We start from the raw sequence: 14,817 nt of genomic DNA, 5'->3' as shown, positions 1-14,817 counted from the left end.
TCTCTTGCTCCTTTTCTTTCTTGTTTCTCCTTTTTTTATACTCTCTGCCAGCCCTGCCTGTCCTTCCTCCTGCCTTAAAATAGCCAATAGGCCATTCAGCGTTTTATTAGACCATCAGGTGTTTTAGACAGGCAAAAAAAAAAAATCACAGCTTCACAGAGTTAAACAAATGCAGCATAAACAAATGGAACACACCTTAAAACAATCCTCCCCAACAGAGCTCGCTTCTTGAAACCTCTTTCCATAGCTCCAGAGCTGGCTGGGACTGCTCACTGCTCCTTTCTTTTCCTGGACTGGGCAGGTTTCCCTGGGAGCAGTCTGCTGCCTGAGCTCAGTTCAGAAGTGTCTTACCAAGTAGTTCTAGGTCACAATTTGTTCAGACCACTGTTTCATGAGTTTAGATTGTGATTTTATTTACTTTTATTTTAAGTGTCTGGGTATATTGTCTTCATGTATATATCTGTAGCTGGTGCCCTCAGGCTAGAAGAGGCCTTCAGGTTCCCTGGCACTAGGCATATATATGGTTGTGAACTCCTTGTAGGTGGTGGGAATTAAACCTCAGTCCTCTGGAAGAACAGCCAGTGCTCTTCAGGGCTGAGCCATTTCTCAGCCCCTACACTGTAGTTTTTAAATAGCCTTTTGTTATTCTTGGCAAGTGAGTTGGGTGTTTCTGGGTGGGCGGGTCCAGGATCCTCAAGTGTTTGCTGATCGTGAGAAGTCTGATACTGTAGGGGCTGCTGCCTGGCAGCGGTTGCCATGACCCTTTCTCTGCAGGGTGTCTGGAGAACCTCCTATCTTCTTGTTTTGGTATCTCTGCAAGATTGGGGGTCCTGGCTCTCTCATGTACTGTTGTGCCCACCTGCAGAATACTCGGGTACATGTTATGTATGTGGGGGGAATTTATGTCTTTAGAGTTGTGCTAATACATGTTCTCCTTCCTGGCCTGATGCCAGGAGCTAAATACTAATCAGAGAATGAAAATCTGTCTTTAATCTCTTAGCTAATCCTTTGTTTGACCCTTTGTTAGCTACTATTGTGTTTCAAAATGTTAATTTTGGCTATACATTCAAATGGCTTTTAAGAGGGGGACTGGTTGAGACAGAGTCTCACACTATTTAAGGCTGTCCTGGAACAAACTTAACTGCTGCCATGTTGTGTTGATTTTTGTTTCAGGATAGCCTTGTCAACTTTAGGTATGCTAATGCTCCCTCTACCTCAGAGTTCAGTGACCTGGATGGCTGTCAATTTTCATCTTGTCTGAGGATGACTAACATGGAGCCAAGATTAGTTTCATCTAATGTCTATTGTGTGCATAACTATTTTTTTTACAGTATAGGAAATATACAGGGAAAAGACACATGGTGCCATCTAAATTTGTTGATCACAATCCTCATGAAATATGGACATTCATGGAGGCAATGGAAGGGTTGAAGGTGACTACATAGGACTGAGGAGACAGCTCAGACACTAAAGAGCTTGTGAGGCATGGGACTGGGGAGATGGCTAAGATTGGTAAAGTGTTTGTTAAACAAGTATGGAGACTTGAGTGGAGTCTCAGAACCCATATTAAAAGCCAGGTATGGAGCTGGTGAGATGGCTCAGCAGATAAAAGATGCTTGCTGCCAAGCCTGACAACCTGAGTTTGATCCCTGGGACCTAAATAACGGAAAGAGAACTGGCTCCTACAAGCTGTCCTCTGACCTCTACACATGTGCTGTGGCATGCATGGGTATACATGCACACATACGAATGAATAAATATTATTGTTGTTTTCAAGACAGGCTTTCTCTTTGTAGCTCTGACTGTCCTGGAACTTGCTCTGTAGACCAGGCTTGCCTTGAACTCAGATATCCGTCTTGCTGCCTCCTGAGTGCTGGGATTAAAGGTGTGTCCCGTCCCCCCCGTCCCTCCCGTCACTTGGCATAAAGTAATTTTTAAATATTAAAAAAGTCAGGTGTGGTATATGGTTGTAATCCCATACTGGAGAGGTAGAAATGGGTTCTCAGACCAGCCAGACTGGCCTACTCTTTGACTTTAGGTCAGTGAGAAACCATGAGTCAAAGAACAAAAGTGAATAGCTCTGAAGGGTGGTGAAGGCCTGGATAGCCCCTGAGAGCAGGGGGTGGGTATCTGACTGCACCATTGTGTAGCAGCCAAGTGATCTTGTGCATTGAGTAGATTAGCTGTGCTTAGGCAGAGGCGTAAAGGCTGACACAGTAGGTGATTAGTTTGGAAATAGTCTGGGGCCAGGTTGTTTACCATGTTCCTGGTGTCATTAGGGATTTCTTTGTATGTGCCTGGGAACACTTTTGAATAGGGGGTGGTTTGCTGAGAGCCTGGGAATGTGCTTTGAGCAGGTAGTCCCCAGTTGCTACAGTTTCAACCAGTCAAAATTAGAGGTGTATCAGTCCAGGTGAACAATGTCTTATGACCCGTGGGAACTGAATGGAGCTTGGAAGGTCACACATGAAAAGACCTATAAGGAGAATCCTGGATGGTGCCTCATTTACAGAGGAGCAGATGCCACTAGCAGGTCAAGTGAAGAAGAAGATCTGGATCTGGAATGCCCCATAAAGAAGTATGTAGTCTAGGCAAGGGCAGGGAAAGGGAATGGAGGCAGGTGTGGGTGCAGCTAGCACAAGCCTAGGCAAGTGGAATTTAGAAGCTGAGATTAGCTTGGACAAATGGCTGAGTTTCAGATATTGGGATGTCTTAAATGACAAATTGGTAAACCCTTGCTGGGTTTACTTATGGACTGTTCTTAAGGATATTTTTCGAGGAGGAAAGAGATCTGGCTTTTTAGCAGGGCATAGTGGGTACTGCTCAAGTGGATTCTTGTTTATCAAGTGGATGCTTGTCTTGGACCTTTATTGGAGTATAGTTGATATACAATACAAACAAAGTTTTGGTGGTGTGCCTCCTCCAGATTCCTGTCTTATCCTGGCCTTCCTGTACCTCTTCCTGCCTGGAGTTTCTTATTATTTAAGCATATCAGGGTCCTGCACCTAGCTTTCTTTTCTCCACACGGTATCTTTGAGATTCATCTGTGTATCTCATGGTGTGCAGTTCTTTGCTTAGTAATAGTATTCCATTGTATGGCTAGCCCATTTGTCTGTTGGTGAATGTTATTGGGGTGGTTTCTAGTTTTGGGATATTATGAAAAAGCTGCTATGTGCATTCATTTCTCTTGACAGATACTTTTATTCATCTTAAATAGGTGTAGGAGTAATGGGTCATGAGATAATGCATTTTTATAAGAAAGTATGAAGTTTTCTAGAGTAATTGAGTCATTATTTCCCATGAGCACTATATGAAATTCTCTGCCTTCATGTCAGCGCTTGGTGGTGTCAGTCTTTATACTTTTAGCCAATCAAGTGGGTGGATTGCACCTTCCTACTGTGGTTTAGTATTCATTTCCCTGATGACAAATAAAGAGGAACCTTTTAAATAATGCCTTTTGTCCTATTAGTTTCTTTCCGCGTAGTAATAGCTTTTAGGATCTTGGACAATATAAGAAAAATTAAATTATTTTGAGGTTTATTAACATGTAGTTGTAAGACGTTCTGCAAAGGTTCTGGATGTCTTTACTCAGTTTCTCAATGGTAACTTCTTTTAAAAAAAATTACTTATTTTTATTTTGTGTGCATTGGTGTTCCGCTTGCATCTGCGTCTGTGTAAAAGTGTCAGAAACCCTGGAACTGGAGTCACAGATAGGTTGAGCTGCTATGTGGGTGCTGGAGATTGAACCCAGGTCCTGGAAGAGCAGCCAGTGCTCAGAACTGCTGAGCCGTCTCTCCAGTTCCGCCAGTAGTAACTTCTTATAAATCTATTGGAAAATTGCAGCCAGATGTTACCCTTTCATGGCTGTGGCTGCCTTGTGGTCTGACTGTTGTTGCCCTTTCTTTTCTAGTTTTTGACTAGACTTAGCCTGCTGACCCCTGCTTAGACAAGCAGTGCGGCAGTGCTACTTCCCTGCAGCTCACATGTGTTTGGTAGTTTATTGTGTGGTTTTGTTTGTTTGCTTGTTTTGGGATGAAGGCTTATGTAGGCCAGGCTCAACTTAAATTTAGGGATGACCTTGAACCAATCTTTCTGCCTCTACCTCCTCAAAGTGCTGAGGTTACCATGTGTGTCACCATGCTGGGTTTATGTTTTCATGTTTATCTATTTCTGTGTGTGAAACATTTCCTTTGATGCTTGCTTTTATTTCATTTTGTTTGCTATGAAAAATACCATAGCCTAGGTAATTCATAAATGATGGAGATGTATTGTTTACAGTTCTAGGGGTTGGAAGTCCAAGTTGAGTGCAATAGCAGATCCTACACGTGATAAGGCTCTGGTCCTGGTTCCATACCCAGCACCCATAAAACTGGGTATTGTGGCATGTGCCTGTAATTCTAGAACTTGAGAAGTAGAGAGGAGGATCAGGAGTTCAAGATCATCCTTATATACAGCAAATTGAAGACCAGCCAGAACTACATGAGATCCTGTCTTTATTCCCATCCCACATTTAAACATTTGAACACAGCACAATGCAAATATACCAGTTTGATACTTACATGCTGAGGAATGAGGATGGGAAATATTTTTCTGTATTAAGCTATTATGTTTCTATAGGAGCAGAAAACATTATGTTATAGTAAAAACATTGCTGTTCATGACATACAGTAGCCTTGAATCTAAGGTGATATATTTCAGGTTATATTTGTTGGCTTGTACGGTATGATGGCATGTACAGTGTGTATGCTGTGTGTTCAGAACCAAGGCTGCAGTGAAGTTTTTTGATAAAATATGAGTGAGCACTGTCAGAAACATCTTGGATCCATGATACATTTGGTTTTGAATTGATTTTCTGGTTGTTATGTGTTTGGAAACTTTTTACTGTTACTATTTACTTCTAGCTCCCACATTCAGTTATGTTGCCTCTGTGAACTCAAGACCTACAGTGTAAGAAGCTAAGACCTAGAATATAATTTAATTTGGTGAATGTTTGGGCATGTAGCAAAGATCATTTTAAACAGCTTCTTGCTCCCCTCGCTTGCCTTCCAATCCTGTTCCTTTTGGCCAAGCCGAAGACCTTTCCTTAAGACTCTGCTGACCAGATGCAGGAGGTCCAGGTCCTTGTGCAGTTCCTGTCTGGACCCTCATAGATTAGTTATGGCAACATCTCCCATTTCAAAATCTCCAGCTCTGTTTGATTCATCAGGACACAGGCAGAACTGAGGTGTGTTGCCCACAGACCCTTGGGATAGAACAGTGCAGGTGGAAATGTCATTCATACCTTGAGCATGAGCATGATATTCTGAGAAGAATATCAGAGTAAGAAACTAAGCCGGTTATTTTGAAGGAAGAGAACTGAGTGTGAGGTGATGAATTGGGGCTTTAGTTTTCTTTCCAGTCCTTTCTCTAATCTCTTAACATTAATCCTTTTTCAGTGCTACTTCCCTCCTCTCCTTTTGTTCCTGTTAACTGGTTTATTTAAGAATAAAATGCCCAGGAGTTCCCAGATCCAGATGACTTTCAGTAAGAGGGTGGTGGGGATTTTCTCCCTGTTGTCACTCTGTACCCCCTCATGTTTTTATATTCCCTACAGCTAGCTTCTTTAAACCACCTTGGCTTCTGGGCTTCTGTAGAATGTGAGTCCTGTGGACCCAGATTCCAGCAATAAGCATTCTGTCAATAGCAGCCTGGGCTTTGTGTACAGGTAGTCTTGGTGTCCTTGCTGGCTCTGATAGCCTTGTCAGTTGCTGATGAACAAGTGCCAGAGTTTTCATGCTAGTGGATTTGTCTGCTTTATTAGCTCTGTCAGATGTTTTATGTATTTTGAGTCTAGTTAGTACTAACAGTAAGCATCATTTACTGTTTGTCTTTGGTAATTTGTGCCCTACCTACCTTTTTTGTTTTTGTTTTTTTTTTTTTGTTTTTCAAGGCAGGATTTCTCTGTGTAGCCCTGGCTGTCCTGAAACTAGCTTGGTAGAACAGGCTGGCCTCAAACTCATAGAGCTCTGCCTGCCTGCCCTGAGTTCTGGGCTTAAAGGCGTGCACCACCACTGCCGGGCCTCCTCTGTTTTTTCTCAGCCTTCATTGTACTGTCATCCTCACTTAGCTGTTTTTCATTTTGTACAGTATGCTACCATGATCAACTGCAGTCTGAAAGTGTTTAATGGAAAAAAAATCCAGAAATAATTTCTAAGTTTTAAATTGCATGGCATTTGGAGTTGCACAGTGGTTCTCAACCTTCCTAATGCCATGACACTTTAATGCAGGTTTTCATGTTGTGGTGACCCCTGACCATAAAATTACTCGGGTTGCTGCTTCATAACTAATTTTGCTGCTGTTGTGGATCATAATGTAAATAAGTGATATGCAGGAGATCTGATATGTGACCCTGTGAAAGGGTCGTTCAACCCCCAAAGGAGTCTCAGCTGCAGGTTTAGAACCACTAGAGTAGTGTGATTAATCACATACCATCCTTCCTGGGCTCTTAAAATTGCTTTATTGTGAATTGAACTTCATCGGCTACATCTGTATAGAGGGCATTGTAATCCTTTCTGATAATGTAACAGCTGCTGAAAGAGTTTAAAGATTTCTCAAGGAAATCCCATGACAGAGAAGGAATTACTGGAGGAGAAAGGTGTCCTGGAGAGTGTTAACTTATGGCTCTGATAATTTACCTGATACTTATAACTAATCCCACAGTGCCTAGTTCCTGGCTTTTTCTTTCGTTTTTCTGTAAACTGTAATGTGGCTAAAGGGAAGGCTGAGAGAAACATATTTTCCTTTCCTCATTTGGGTCTAAAATTTATATTTCCATTGACCAATTTCCGTCTCTCAATTTTTTGGTAGAGAAACCAGCAGTGGACTTCAGATTCTACTAACACCATCTTCTTATTAAATACTGTTTGCATAATATAGATATATTTTTTCTGCCCTACATCTGCCCTAGGCTATACCCCTAATCATGGTGTATCTGTTTCCATTTTATTTTTTTGTTTTTGTTTTTCATCCTTATCCCCTCCTTCCATCTGTTATTCCCTCCCTTCCTTGTTTCTTTTTGAGACTAGGTCTTGCAGTGTTAAACTCAGTCTAGCCACAAGTCGGTTTATCTTGCCGAATTAGAAGTGAGTTTCTTGTGAACAGCGTATTTGTTGTTTGAGATAGGGTCTCTATTATGTAGCCTTGGCTGTCTGGAACAAATTATGTATAGCAGGCTGTCCTCAAACTCAAAGACATACGTCTGCCTCTACCTCCCAAGTGCTGGGATTAAAGATGTGGGCCACTAGGCCTGTGGTTCTGGTGTGGTAGTTTGGTTTGTACTGTGTTTCAGTGAAAACTCTAAAGGACAGTCTGCTATAGTTATCATAATGCTCATTTCTTCCTGCTATTTTTTCTTAATGCTTCATTTTCTTTCTCTTTGGAGGACTTACTTTAGCCATTTTCATAGTTTTTTTTTAATTTTACTTACTTACTTTTAAAAATTATTATGGGAGGCAGAGACAAGTGGATCTCTGTGAGTTAGAGGCCAGTCTGGTCTACAAAGTGAGTTCCAAGAAAAAAATATATATATATAATATTTGCTTGTGTGTATGTCTTGTACCACTCCTCTGCTTCATGTACAGAGAGGCCAGAAGAAGGTGTCAGATCTTCTGGAACCAGAGTTACAGTTGTGAGCCACCATATGATTTCCAAGACTCAGGTACTCTGCAATATCCAGTACTCTTAACTGCTGAGCCGTCTATCCAGCCCCTGGTTATTTGTGTGCGGGTGTGTTTGTGTTTACCACTGTGTATGTGTGGAGGTCAGAGACAGCTTACAGGAGTTGGTTCTCTTTTATTATGGTGGGTTCTGGGGATGGAACAAGTCATCAGGCTTGGCTGCAAGCACTGTTGCATATTGACACCACAGCTTCAGATGACAGTCCCACTGTCACAGAATTCCCTCCACAAGGATGTCTTTCCTCTGCTTCAGAATTTTCTTTTTAGCTTTAGAAGTTTGAATATATGTCTTGGCTCAGATTCCTTTGGGTTTTCCTGATTCATGGTTTGCTCAATGTTTTTATGTTTTTGTTTGTTTTGTTTTTTGAGACAGGGTTTCTCTGTAGCTTTGGAGCCTGTTTTGGAACTCGCTCTGTAGACCAGGATGGCCTCAAACTCACAGAGATCCGCCTGCCTCTGCCTCCCGAATGCTGGGATTAAAGGTGTGCGCCACCACCTTTCGACTCAGTGTCTTAAAATCAGTAGGTTGATGTCTTTCATTGTATTTGGTAAAATTTCAGTCATTAATTTGCTCTGTACTCTCCTTGCCACCTTTCCCCCGGGACTCTGGTGGACAGCTCCTCTCCCATAGCTCCGTCTCTTTTCTTCTTCTTATTCCCCATTCTAGTCTCCATCTTCTGCCTGTGGTTCAGATTGGATGGATGCTATTGATGTAAGCTTAAAACCAGCAATTCAGTCCTGTGCCATTGTCACCCTGCTGTTCAGCCTGTCCAGTGAGTTTCTAAACATCTGTTGCTCTCCTTTTCATTTCTGTATTTAATGTTTTAAAAAACTTTCTTTGCTGAATTTTTCTAGTTTGCTTCAGAGTTTAATTCCTGCATTCATTTTGTGCTGGCGACTTTCACATGTCAGAGATGTTTCAACACTTGCATGCTGGTGTGTGTCAGTTGGTCATCTTACTGAGTGGCAATTTCAGGTGATTCCTCATTATCTTAGTTATTGCATGAGGAGCCAGGGCTCTCAGTCTGACTTTAACAGCCAGTCTCCTGTCAGGTTTGCTTGCAGCCTTGAGTTTCATTGTTGGCTCTGGTTGTAGTAAGTCCTGTGCCCCAGCCCTGTGCTTCTGGTTCAGTCTACTCATGGGCCTCCCTGCTGCTGTTGCTTAAGAGCAAGAGGAATTTCCCAGGCTGGGTAGGTGGGACGTTGCCTACAAGACTGCTGGTTATTTCACACAATTCTGACAACTTATCGACCCATTTTATAGGACAGAGATGTGATTGGCCAGTGATAGGCAGGACCATTCCTTGATCTAGACTGCTTAATTATGCATGTTTTTTCTTTGAGCCTAAATGTCATGTCAGTACCCTAAAGGTGGACTTAGAGGTCACTGGACCCCGCTATTCTTCCCAGTGTGATCACAGTGAATACATTCTTTTCTGTCTGTCTCTGTCACTTGTACCGTTAATTGGTGTATTGAGGACAGGTGTCCAAGCCTAGCTCGTTGGGGATGCCAGGGACCAGAATTATACCCAGAATCTCTGTAACAAGGTGATTCCCTTTACTGGAACCCCCAGCTGTATGGGGAGAGGAATTTCATGACCAGCGGGGAAGGAGAGTTATCTTCTCTGCCAGGTGCTTTTGGTGAGACCTTGTTTGTTGTGTTCCCTGGTCCATGTGGCTCTGACTTTAGGGAATGGTGTCTCAGGCTGGATATGGAAGCAGAGCACCTTTGCCCTACAGTGTCTCCATGTCCCCTGATGTTTTATTGTTATTGGGGGCCTCCTCTTGATCCCCTCCTTCTAAGGCTCAGAAACTAGTTAGTTGCCTTGCCTGTTGTACTGGGAGTCCGCAAGCATCAGGCCTGCCCTTGGTGGGGGTGCCCTGCAGTGTGAAGTCCAAGCCAGCATCCTTCTCTCCACTTTCTAGTTCCCCTCTACTTGTCCTTGATTTTTTCAGGGTTTGTAGCTGCCTTCTACACAAAGGGGCAAGCAGGATTGGTCTGTTGGCCTGGCCTGACAGGAATACCTCTGGTACATTAAATAAAAAATATTTTTGCTTTTGGATTCTGTCAGTTTGACTGTAGTGCTTTTTTGATGTGGGTTTCCTTTTGAGTCTTGCTGGTATTTTTAGTGGTTTCATAAATTTTACAAGGATTGGAAAATTCTCTGCAGTGTCTGCTTAAACATCCTTCTGCCATGTTCCTTCTCCCTTCTGGGCTTGCAGTTCCTTTCTTTGGTCTAACAACCATTGCCACTTGCTTTCTCCTCATTATCTTAATGTTATACTTACTATTTGAAAAATGAAACTTGTGCCCTGGCAGTGCTGAAGCATGCATGAGCAGCCCATATATGGTAGTTCTGTTGAACTTGTACATGTTGGGTTTCATGGTCTAAGTTGATGCTTGCTATCTACTCATCTTCATCTCTCAAGTGTCTAATCTTAATCTGCTTTCAACAGCTCATTTTATGAAACTGGTTCAGTCAGTATGTGTGTGTGTGTTGATTGTTATTCCTGAGTTTCTATTTTGCTCTTTCTCTAGTCCATCACTTTTTTCTTTATTAAAAGTACTTTTACTTTTCTACCTTGGGTGTTGTCCACAGTCAGCTAGTCTGTGGATGATCAGTTCTGTTGCATTCTGTGGGTGCCTGAGCCTGACTTTCTTTGAGTTTGTTTATTTTAGGGTTTGCTAGGCTTTCTGAGCTTCTTGAGCTGGCCTTGAACTCACCAGGATCCTCTTGTCTCAGCCTCTGTCTGCTGCTGTGTTAGAGCTTTCACAGTTGTTGCCATTCTAGTTGCAGTGGATTTAGCAAATAGATCTCTTGAGGTGGCCGGGACATTTTTATACACACCTGACTGTAGTAGGCTTTCTTGGACCACCAGCCTGCAAATCATGACACACAAACTTATTAGTTATGAATGCTTGACCTTACCTTATGTTTGTCCCACTTAACCTGTTTCTCCATCTATATTTTGCCTTGGAGCTTTTTACTTTTCTTTCATTCTGTATGTCTTACTTTCACTGCTTTCTCTGTGTCTGTCTGTCTGGTGGCTGGCTGGCCTGGGACGTCTCTTCTTTCTCCCTCCTCTCTCTTCTATTTATTCTCTCTGCTTGCCAGCCCCTGCCTATCCCTCTACTGCCTAGTTATTGGCCATTCAACTTTTTATTAGACCAATCAGGTGCCTTAGGCAGGTAAGATGAAACAGTGGCACATCTTTACATAGTTAAACAAATGCAGCCTAAATACCTTTGCATAGTTAAAAGTTTTAGTCCACAACACCTGACATCCCTTCCCTTTTGTTTTGGAATTTCTCCCCACTCTCTGAGGTCCCCCTCCTAACCTCTGACTAGTAGCCCAGTCTGCACATCTGAGGCTACACTGTCCAGAGAGTTCATGGAACCTTCTTTTCCTTGGTGTGCCTGTTCCTGATGCTGCTGAGGCATGTTGATTTTGGTGCCTCTTCCCAGTGTGTTTCGGTGGAATAGGGGTGGCCGTATAATTGCCAATGTCTCCTGACCACCTACTAGTTCCTTTGGCTTGTCTTCCTTGTCTGCCTAGCCCAGGGTGAGCCACTAGTCTGACTGCTCAGGTTCCATTCTCACTGTGCCCTCTTTCTGAGTGTTCATACATATCATACATAAATGCTATCTCTTTAATTTGTACTTCTGCTTTGCACATGTTGGCCTCTTCAGAATGCCGCCCCTCTCCTCATATAGCTGTGCGTCCCTTATGGAGCTCCTCTTTCTGCCATGGTCATCTTCTGGGCCATAGTTCCTACTTCAGTGACAGGGCCTGTCCTGTGCCTGGCTGGTGTCCAGGCCTGTCTTCTACTCTAGGAAACAGCAGTGAACATTATTTCCTTATCCTCTTCTTTCCATTATTTCCCAATACAACCTGTTCTAGTTTATCCTTTTTTTGTGCTTCCAGAATATATAAACCTACTCAGTGCCCTGACAGTTGAAGACACAGCATTCTCCTATTCTGAACTGTGTTTCTTAAAATTGTCTGATGAGAGTCATTATCTTTTTTCTTGTTTGCCTAAGCTGGGCTCTGTGCATACTTCAGTGTGATGCTTCTTGTTATGGAAGTTGACTACTGTTTTTTTTTCCCCCTCTTCAGAGCCTCAGAGTGTTTGCTGAGGGTGATGGTCTTCTACCTCCTTTTGGTGGCCCAGAGTGTTCATGCATTTCCCAGTTCTTGCTCAGTAATTGTTCAATGATTATAAACTGCTGTCTTTGCCTTTTATAAGGCAACAAGTCACCCAAAACACTCAGAAGACATTTACAGTGCTTTTGTATTATTTTTAAAATATTTTATTACCATTATTATCTTAAAATTATGTACGTGTATGTGTGTGTGTGTGGGGGGGGTGTTGTTCATATGAGTATATTGCCACAGAGGCCAGAAAGGGTGTTGGAACTTTGCAGAAAGTAGTTATAAGCTGCCCAATACAGGATCTGAGACTCAATCTTGATTCTGTAAGAGCAGTTTGTGTTTTTAACCATTGAACCACTTCTCTAGCCCTAAATTGCTTTGTTTTAAGAATAGTTATTGACTGCTAGATATTAGAAGAACAGACGTGAGCAAACATAGCTTCTGATACGAGCTGAGCTGAGTATTATCTAGGAACAGCCACTGCACTGGTGGGCTGGGAGAAGTAGGTGCTCCCTTTCTGAGCTAGGGACAGTTTCTGCCATGAAGGGCCAGAAAGGAGGTTGCTGAGTGGGCTGTAGCACTTTATAGCTAGATTGGAGGGAACTCACAGATTGTGGTGAATCTACTGATCTGGGATTGCTGTCATGAATCTCAAGTGTACAGGAATGGTTACTGTTTTTTAAGGATCCGATGTGCTGATTACATGAACCACCTCAGGCCCAGGGAAACATTTCCATTTAGACACTTAGCCTGGATGGTTTTTTCTGTCTTGCTAGCTTCCAAGTCCAGGATGTTTATGTCTTTATACTGTGGCTTGAGCTCCAGATCCTCCCTAGGTCTTCCCTTGTGTCTGTCAAGACTAGCTCTTGGTGTGCTTCTTTGGTGTCCTGTCTCTCCTTCCCTGCAACAGAGAGAGGCTCTGTAGGGTCCCTTCTGAGCTGTGCTATTTCTGCTTTCAGAAAGGAACCTTACCGGCTCTCCAGGTGAGCGGGGAGAGTGGCTTGGACCAGCCAGTATGGCTTGCAGTATTCACATGGATGTCATGTAGGTGGGTCAGAGGAGGTAGGTGGGGCTAGTATACATGTTGGGATAGACATACATCCATGACTTTTCAGGTCTCAAGGTGGGTAAAGTCCCCCAGAGGTGAAGTCAGATGTGTTCTTGAAATTTTTGAATATGCAAGAAGAACCTGGACAGAGCTTGAATGGGCTGAAAGTTAGGCGAGGGGTAGTAGCTCTTGCTGGGAGCCCTGGTAGCGAGGTACTGCTACTAGGCACTTAAAGAAGGTGTAGGCCTGAGAGGACTCTTGTCTATTTTCCTGGCAGCAGCACAAACTTGGGGTTTGGGCTCCCTAGCTCAGAACCTTGCTTGATTTTTACCAGTCTAGAACCAGTTCCCACAGTTTCTGATGGTGTGATCTGTGCCTCTCAGTTCTGTTCCATGGGACTCCTCACTCGAGTGTGGTGTGGCTCGTCCCCTCTTTCTGTGCTACACACTTGGCATACAGTTCTTTCCTCAGTCATCTGACCAGGCAAGCAGAGGCCTTCCCATGTGGAATACCCAGGGCTCATCCTTTTATTACCACCACTCTCTGTTTAGTGTTAGTACTGTAGATGGCTTCAGAATAGGATGCTGCCCAATGTAGTCATCCCATATGGGTTTTGACGTCCTCTAAGCCTGGGCAGCGAGCACTGGTGCATAGCCCTGTTCACTACTTTGATTGCTGTAGTGACCAAATCCTATATGCACAAAACTAAAGTGCAGTGTAAACTCTAGCCATGTTGTTAAGAAATAAGAATCAAAAATGAAGTTGGGATTGTGGAGCGGGGCTGGCAGTGGGTAAACGTGCTTGTCATATAAGCCTAACAGTATGAGTTCTGGAACCTATGTAAAGGTGGAAGGAGAGCGCCAACTCTACAGGGTTATTCTGTCTTTCACACTCATGCAGTAGCTTGTATGCACTCCCTCATATGTATATACAATAATAAATTTAGAAAACGGTTATGAAACAATAACAAGAATCTAGAGACCAGTAATTAGACCCGGGCCTCAAAAAAATAGTACCTATCAGAAATAAAGAAGGGAGCAGAGAAAGGATGCTGGGGCAGGGGAGGTAGCTTCTGAGAGCTGACCTTTTCTCACTGTGGTGGCTAGACCTGGCATAAGGCTAGAAGAGTTTGGATGTTTTCCTGTTAGGGTTACCATTGCTCTGATGAAGCACCATGACCAAAAGCAAGTTGGGGGAGGAAAGGGTTTATTTGGCTTACACTTCCTTATCACTGTTCATTATTGAAGGAAGTCAGGCTAGAAACTCAAACAGGGCAGGGACCTGGAGGCAGGAACAGAGATCATGGAGGGTTGCTGTTCACTGGCTTCCTCCCCATGTCTTGCTCAGTCTGCTTTCTTACAGCCCCAGGACCAACTGCTCAGGAGTGGCATCACCCACAATGGACTAATCAATCACTAATTAAGAAAATGGACCAGGCAAGGTGGTGGTGGCACTTCCTTTAATCCTAGGGCTCAGGAGGCAGAGGCAGGCAGATCTCTGTGCGTTTGAGGACAGCCTGGTCTACAGAGCTAGTTCCAGGACAGCTAGGGCTACACAGAGAAACCCTGTCTTGGAGAAAAAAAAGAAAGAAAGAAAATGGACTGGGTATACATCTTTAATGCCAGCACTTGGGAGGTAGAAGCAGGTGGCAGATCTCTGTGAGTTCAAGGCCAAGCCTGGTCTATGTAGTGAATTAGAGGACAGCCAGTGAGATTTAAAAAAAAGAAAGAAAATGCCCTTAGAAGCTTGCCTGCAGCCTGACCTAATGGAGGCTTTTTCTCAATTGAGGTTCCCTCCTTTCAGGTGATTTTAAGTTGTTGATACAAATCAACTAGCACAAATGTCCGTGGATTGTGGGGTGATTGTTTCTAATACGTTTCTACCCGTTTATTTGAATGCC

The 14,817-nt window shown here is 43.2% G+C and overlaps 1 protein-coding gene across 2 annotated transcripts in view; it reads left to right on the top strand.

The window, feature by feature from the left end:
* Positions 1-14,817, top strand: part of Camsap1 (calmodulin regulated spectrin associated protein 1) — a 68,477-nt gene that overhangs the window by 5,917 nt on the left and 47,743 nt on the right. The window lies entirely within an intron of this gene.

Source organism: Microtus pennsylvanicus, chromosome 9 (genome assembly GCF_037038515.1).
Source record: "Microtus pennsylvanicus isolate mMicPen1 chromosome 9, mMicPen1.hap1, whole genome shotgun sequence".
NCBI lineage: Eukaryota > Metazoa > Chordata > Mammalia > Rodentia > Cricetidae > Microtus > Microtus pennsylvanicus.
Note: the sequence above shows the minus strand (reverse complement) of the source record. Positions and strands in the feature narration are given on the sequence as shown.